Here is a 9,057-nt window from a genome sequence, read left to right on the forward strand (position 1 = left end):
AATAATACCGGTATATTTTCACTATCGAACTAATAGTTCCACGTTCACAAGTTACAAATAGGGCAGTTATAATATAAGTAATACAATTAGGTATTATTAATAATAATTTTATGTTTTTTTAAACCATTATGTAAGTTAGATAGGTACCTAGGTACCAACAACTTAATCTCTAATATTTTGGCTACAATTTATTTTTCCCAATCCGAAATTTAAAAAAAAATCTGTTCAATAGACGTTGCAAATATTTCAAAACCCAATAAAAATGTTTCTTTATATCTATCTTTCATTTTTATTATCAAAATAATATTCATAATTGGGTAGGGAAGTACCTAATTGATTGGTGTTCATTTGTTTGATCATAGTTTTGAATTACATAAATTAATCATAAAAACCGGTTTTAGAGAGAGACCTCGGCTTCACCTTTTGGAATCATTTACATACCATACTAAATTATGTACGTAATGACGCAGATACAGATAAGCCCAAATATTTACATACAGCAAAACACGAGTCGTTGATAAAGCGTAATGCGGTGCTAATGTAGTTATCCTAACAGTATCGAAGCATGCAATGCAATCAAATTTTCTGATAATTTACATTAAAGCATTGCCATTTATTAATCAATACCCACGTACCTACCTATCTAAAAACAATAAGAAGAAAAATATATTGATGAATATAACAGTCTTTCTGATAAGAACACTAGGTTATACAGACTTACAAACTTCCCTAAAGAATGGATGGGGGCACCACTGTCGAAAACCACCCAATCAAGACTGGCAACTGGACAGAATCTGACATTCAAATGATGTTTTCAAAATGGCGTCTATATGGTAGTTTGTAGTTCTATTTTTGACCGTTCTTTAGATACGTTTGTAGGACTGTACCTCAGAGTGATTACCTAACAATTATTAGTCAAGGGTCGACACAGCACTCGAAATGGAAAAGTTTACGAACCGGAGCGCTCGACAGTTTTCTGAAGATATCTAATTTATTTACCAAATTGTATGTGTATTTCATAAAAATAAGTGTTCGTTTCTCTATTATATGGCCTATCTAGCTCAGACGGTCAAATTATTTTTTCCACGAGACGGCGCGATAATTTTAGCGATTTCACGAACAGGAACGGCGCTCAGGTGCGCTCCGGTCATTTCAAGCCCTGGGTCGACATGAACCGGAACTGACCGCAGCATAGCTCAGTACACGAAATCCTCGATCCACAAAAATAATATTTGTAGAAAAATAGCATAACAGCTCACTGTTATATGCTCATAGTTAGACGTTTACAACATGTTATCATAAATAATATAATACGTCTTCCCGTGCATCGGAAAGATTCATTTTAAAAATAAGTAATAAATAATATGTAAAATGAATTTAATTATTTTTTGTAATACATGAGCACTGTAAAGACTTTATTTTTATTAATCTCATGATTTCACGAGCCGCAGCTGCGGTCCGGTCCACTTCGACTCCTGTTTTAGATGCGTATTTGTCGGGAATATAGGAATGGATAGTATAGGTTAATCATTATTGAGTGACATCATGCGATTCGCAGGTTTGCACATTTTAATGCTAGCCAGCAATACTAATGCAACTGCGAATCGCGTTTGCAGTACTTACATATGCCTAGTGCAAATTTACTACTGTAGAACGATTTACGTATATCTATCTACCTACATGAATCCGTAACTTAATTAATTGGTAAAACTCTTACCTGTGGGTCTATTCTATACTTATCGAACACTAAATTGATAAATAGTATCAAACTTAGGGTAGGTTTGTATCAAAATATTAGCACTTATTGTAACAATTACACGAAGCCGGTTTTTATTGTTGCAATAAGTGCGATATTTTAACAGCAGCAAGATAGGTGCTGTTAAAATATAGCACTTATTGCAACAATAAAAACCGGCTTCGTGTAATTGTTACAATAAGTGCTAATATTTTGATACAAACCTACCCTAAGTTTGATAATATTTTTCACTTTATCACTTTAGCGGTCGATAAGCATAGAATAGACCCACAGGAATGCAATCGATGTGGGTTTGAACCTCATTCGGTTTAGGATTTTTCTAATAATAAATTTATAATATTTACCGACCTATATTTCTTACACTGCTCCAAATTACGTAAGTATATAGTTACATAATTATTAAACATTACATAATTATTATGTATTCAATGACGATTGTTACATTCTTAAATCTTCTGAAAAATATTATGTCGATGCATACTAATATATTATATTCTTTTTAACATTACAACAGACCATGAGGCTCAATGACATTATTGCAGTGAAACTGTAATGTAGCTAGCAATAGAAGTGAGGCTGAGGAAGTGAGTGAAAAGGCTAGCACCTTACGCACTGGACTACAGGGACAATACTGCAGTAGGTATTAAATAAATAATACTCAAATCGCTGTATAGTTAAGAACGAAGTACATATATGAGGGGGTCAGAAGCATAGGCACTTACTAGGCAGCTTTCTTGAAAAAAATACTTTATAATCTATGAATGCAGAATCATAGAGCCAAAAATTCTGCAGATTGTGAGCTGATGTTTAAGTAGCAAACTCGGCTTTCTTTCATAGAAAATCGTTGTTCAAAATTAGCTTAAGAAGCAAACCCAGCTTTCTTCACTCTAAATGTTTCCTCCCATACAAAAGTCACGTGACAAAATGGCGGCTCAGTACACTTTTGCTGCGGTTTATAATCGTGATTATTGTGCTAAAATTGTGAATCGAAGTGTTAAATTACAAATTTTTGAAAGATGAATTTTCACCCTTTGGAAATGGCTTCAAATAAAGCTAAGAAACGAAAACTGAAAGAGAAATATGAGTAAAATTTCGAGGTAAAAAGGGCAATAAGACAAGCAACAAAACTTTTTTTTGAACAATGTAGTTCTTACAATTTGTTTTCTTTTAAGGTGCAGTCCTAAGGAGTTTCCGATTGCGCCGACATGCAATCACAACCAAAAGTCGTTAAAATGTGCCAATTTAAGGATGAGTGATTTATTAAATATCCACAAGTGCTTTTATTAATATTATTTACTATTACTATTTTAATTATCTTGTTAAATTACTCCTCAGAATAAGGGCCGCTTATTGGAGCTCCGCTGGTTTCAAATTATTTTATTTCTTCATTCCGTAATTATTAATATTATTTAATATTACTGTTTTAATTATCTTGTTAAATTACAAACTCAGAGAAGGGGCCGCTTATTGGAGCACCGCTGGTTTAAAACTATTTTATTGCTTCATTGCGTAATTATTAATAATATGTATTATTACTCTTTTAATTATCTTGTTAAATTACACATTCAGAAAAAGGGCCGCTTATTGGAGCGCCGCTGGTTTAAAATTATTTTATTGCTTCATTTCGTAATACCTAATATAACTATTTAAATTATCTTGTTAAATTACACAGTCAGAAAAAGACCTCTTATTTATTCAAGTTACAATGTTTGTCTTGGAGTTTTTTTACAACAAAAAACATGGCTGACAAGTTAAAAACTCAGAAGCAAACATGGCTTTCTTTCAAGTTGTCAAAAATATAGTCAGACTTCCTGATGGGTGAGAAGCAAATGCAGCCTTCTTAAAATTTATTATTAATATATCTTAGTAATGTAATAAAATTAATGAGTTCTAAAAGTTAAATTGTCTTCGAAACACAATATTCTACTATAATGTTTAACTCACATAGATTAAATTAAATTGTAAGGCTTTTTATCAGTTTTTGACGTTTTTCTCAAAACCAATCCCGTGGTAGAAAGCTGCCTTTGATTTTAAGCACCTCATATAAGTAAAGAACTTGTGTGATGAAATTGTAAAAATAACATTATAATATCAGTCTGTCGCAATACGGATTTATTAGTCATGCCAAAGTTATCTTTGGCTGGACATAATATTATCCGGTTATTATTATAATTTGATAAATGGAAATCTTTGTTACCACACTGCATGATGATGGCCCCGTTCCTGTCCCGCTCGTATGTGTGAATAATTATAATTGTGTGATGAAGAGGGTGGGTTTCTGCATATTCATGAGGCAGGCAAACTCACCAGACTCTTTGCCATTGAGGAGGGATGGGAAACAAGGGTGGCAACACGCGGTATTTTAAATCAGAAAGGTGCAAACACACCACGTATAATTTCTTCACCGGCTACCACCCATGTATAATAATTACCGACATACGTGGCTGAATGGTATTGTTCGTATAGCATGTAGAAGGTTCAGAGTGCTAATACCAATATACCAACTGAGGAAATTTCATGTGATGTATTTTTACCCGTATAAGTCATTTTTGTTTGTGATATCGTTTTTTTATGTCTGCCTACTGGAATCTTTGAAACGAATGCGCGAACACCGTGAGGACCCATAATATGCCATAGGTTTGTGGCAAAAACGACATGATATTTGGTAAAAATTATTGTGATTTATTAAAAAAAATAATCGGTGTGTGTACTTAATATGTACGCGTGTTAGAAGTTATACTTCTTTAGCGTAACAAAGAAAACAAGCCGTTACCTGAGTCTATTAATATTACAGTGGATTAGGGTGATGAAAACGTACGCGATTCATCTGTGTCTCATATAGCACATGATAATTATTGTAATTTAATTATTGTATTAGACCAAAACTCATCTTTGCCATATAAGTTACAATAGATGCAGAAGTGCCTATGATGAATTAATAAAAAATCAAATTTTAATATATTTTTTGAATTATTTAACAACTCAACATTCACAAAATTTATTTATTTATTGATATATAATTTTACTCATAAATAATACTATTGAAAATGGCCGACAATAATAAATTCGCTGCCTAGGCAACGAAACAATTCTAAACTATAATATTATACTGTATAATCGTCACGATTTCAGTATCATATTACTATGGCGTAAAGGTAGTGCGTTTGCCTGATAACCGAACAATCGGTGGTTCGAATCCAATCGAGTGTGTTTTTTTCGTGTGAAAAAATAAATTATGAGTTACATGTCACACACCAAAAATACACTCTGATCTGATTTTCCAAACGCACCTAAAGAAGTATAACTTCAAAAAATTAAAGCACTTACACAGATTGTTTCAGTTTTATTATACTGGCTATGATTTGTTTTTCGTTTGATCTCCTAATGCAGTCGTGTGCCTACTATTAAAACAGTCTGGATGATTCGTCGCAGTAACTATGGTAATGCATGAATAATCTTGCTATTTCATTTACTTGTATGCTACGCGAAAATCTGATGATAATTATTATAAACAAACAACTTTAACATTGTTGGTTATATTGTGGTGACGAACGTCGTTAGCGAAAACATACTTCCATGGTGGTATTAATTAATTAATCCTCTTTGGTTGGCATGCCTGTTTAAAACATGGCGAACAAGTCCTCTGTATATGTTTTTGTTTGTTTTCAATTGGGCTTAGTTGGTGAATAGAAACCGAAAACGTTTATTAATACTTATATTATTATGTAGGTACACTACAATGGCTACCGACCACGATAAACTTTATTTTAATAAGTCTATTAATAACATTTGGTATAGGTACATATTATTATTATGGGGAAGTATCCATATTAGTTTAACTATTGTACTTATAGTAAAGTTATTTTCTCATTCGTTAACCCAGTGTTTTTCAAATTTTTCGTTTTACTGCACCCTTAGTGTACGAACATTCTTTAACGACGCCCTAAAAAATCTTCTTAACTGGCAATTAAATAGTTTCCCGTTAGAATTACATTAGATAGTATTATTTTATAATATCAATAATAACACTATCGACCGAGGGTACTTGGTGGAATTTTAATTTAAATTCTAATTGATTTCAGCTTTGTACTAGGTAGGTGATAAAGTTTTAATCTACTATATTATATTAATTTATTATACAAGTTAGAAATAACTATGGGCGTTGTCAGTGTGTATTTGCCTTATGGTAAGTGCACATAGTGCCTGAAGATACCGAAAGGCGAAACGCGGGACGCAAAAAACGACTCAAATGGAATAGTACAAAACTTAAATCCATTAATTTTTTTATTCTTTTTCAGCTTTTCTAAAAGTTCTCGATCGGTGATTGGCTGTTCTGAAGTCATATTCCACATCAACTGTGTACGTAATGTCTTGTAATAAGGAAAGAGCAGTTTCAATTGTATTATCGATTGAAAAAAAAAACTACCATCACATACGAATCTATCGTTTATCTTGAATGTTGATGAGTTTCTCTAGGATAGAGGCAATAGACTAGACAATATACCATTGAAAATAATGACCCCAACCAATTACATCTGGATTTTTATTACTAGGAATGTGTCAGGACCAGTTACTCAAGACTGGGGTCGTCATGCACTCAAAAAGTGATTTAATTTAATTTACATAACTTTACGTTAAGAATTCACACGGGAGAGAGGAGCACGTATAGACAACATTGAAAATTGTAATATGTAGCAAAGTTTTCTACAAAATTACCGATAAAACCAAGTGAAGAGATCTTTACGTTGGCAGTATGGCAAATCGGCAAAATTGACCTTTCTGGCGACCAGGTCGCACGGTCCGACGTGCGGACAGCGGGTTGAACCGATGTGAGCAGCTCTTCCCTTTCTGTACACATTTTAGGACATTCACAGAGGATATGGTTTGCGAACGAATCTATCAATGTGCTCGTGCATCAGTGTATTGAAATAAGATTGTTCAAAAAGTCTGCGGCGCCCCTAGGAATTTCCTCGTGACATCCCAGGTCGCCGCAGCGCAAACTTTGAATACCACTACGTTATGCCCTACTATCCATCCACCATTACACTCTTAAATAGATAGGTTCACTACAATGACATTAATATGGACGAAGCATCTGGAACAAAAATGACACTCACTTTTCAGTCGGGTCTCCCAAATGGCATAATCTGTTCTAACGCCATTACAATAAAGGTGATATTGCTATAAATTTCCGATGCTTTTTGTCGGGTCTGCCGAATGGTTCGGTCCAAACGGGTTCACTGAAATGAACATTGACACTAGAAACACTGTTCTAACGCCATTACAATAAAGGTCATATTGTTATTAATTCCCGATGCGTGATATCGCATAATGGAAATTGCGTGACGAATTTACTTGCTAGTTACTGTATTGAGTGCGTTGTCCATTAATAATGTCATTGGTTCACTATATTCTAAATTGAGTTCACTTTTACAAAACTTTTTAACATTTATTATATATCCATTAACCATTATATAGTTTTGATATAGGTAATAACAATTAAAACAAGAAAGACAAAAAAAATAATGTTGATATTTTTTATTAGAATTTATTAATCCAGTTAATTTTGTTTTTAAAGAAAACACTAGATACATAATACAATCAATATATCGAATACGTAGGATAATATAATATTTTCTAATAAGAATTTGCGTACAATGCCTAACATAACATAATGTTATAAAATGATTAGAAAAAAAGAAATTGAAATCTTGCAATAGGTACATGTCATAAATGATTTTTCTTTCACCTTTAAAACTATGTTTTAGCTTAATTCAATACAGTCGAGACACGTTAAATAATAATTATATACAAGCAATACAATGTTTTTGATAACATTCATAATTATAACATAACGATGTAAATTTTAGAGAAATAAATTTTAAAAGAAAATTGGTTTCGACAGTCAGAATAATTGAATAATTAGTAATAAATTACATTAAGCCCTATGGATGCTATTGATACTCTTTTATTTTACAAAGATTATGTTTATGATATTCACAAATATGTACTTACAATAAATTGCAGTCATATAAATTTGAGTACAAAAGTCAGAAAAGTCATAACACACATAAATTATTATCTATTGATAAATCCAAATTATGTGTCTACATTAATTAATTAAATGTTTAAATCTTTTTTTTTATGTGGGTAATGATTTTGAAGAGACTAATTTTGCATTATAGTATGTAGGTCATGGCCCCACAAGGGGGGGGGCTGACAGGGCTTTAGCCTAGAGGCCCGAGTTTAAGGGGGGGGGGCGGAATAGCGGGTCAACCAGCTAAATGAGATAAACAGCTAAATGAGGATCTATTTTATTTCGGGACTATTACCATTTTAATATATAAGATTGTGCGATGTTATTTTTGGTTATTGTGTGCTGATACTCGACAACTCCATAATACGATGTGTTAAAAAATCGCTAAAAATTTACTGAGTTTAATTTGACCTCGAACACCGTTTGGAAAACGTCACTGTAGAGCGTCAGACTGCCTTTAAACTTAGCGATATGTAGGTGGGCCATGATGTAGGTACTTAAAACCCATTCGCTGCGGACCTTTTAATTAATATTTAATTACCACATTTAAATAATATGCTAATTATATCCAATGGGTTAACCTCTTTAATAAATATATTAGACAAATTAATATCAAGGCTAACTTTATACAGGCCGTGTCATTGAATTGCGAATTAGGATAGCAGTGATAGTAAAGTTATTGATTTTCTTCGAATGCAATGCGGTAACCTGTTCGCAATAATTAATGAATATTTTCTATTCCATTTTTCGTTCAAATTATTTATATGTATTTCAATATGCAACAATCATCATTTTCTATAAATTTTCTACCATATTATTGCATTCGAAGTAAGATCAATAATTAACATTATGATAGAAGTTTATTGGGCCTTGGTTAATATGCATAATTATTAAATTCATACGTGATACGTGATACGTGAACATAGTGTTAAGTTTAAATCATTTTTACTGGAACATGACTTTTTTAACTTTTGCACTAAACATATTATTTTGAATACCTACATGGTTATATTTTACATGTTCCAAATTTTATTTTTAAAGTACTAATATGAAATATGACTAGAATGTAATACATTATTGTATATTTTACATATTATATCAAACTATTTTTTGACTAGATTATTTTATTGCATAAAATGTATCTATATAAATGCAGTGGCGTACTTGAACTTCTGTATATACATAATATTAGTATAGGTAACTATTTGCATATTAAAAAAAATCTCCAAATTTTTTTTGATCATTCCATAGACAGTGATATGGC

The sequence above is a fragment of the Rhyacophila brunnea genome, unplaced genomic scaffold, assembly GCF_057557595.1.
Source record: "Rhyacophila brunnea isolate RB1 unplaced genomic scaffold, BYU_Rbru_1.0 scaffold_19, whole genome shotgun sequence".
Lineage (NCBI taxonomy): Eukaryota > Metazoa > Arthropoda > Insecta > Trichoptera > Rhyacophilidae > Rhyacophila > Rhyacophila brunnea.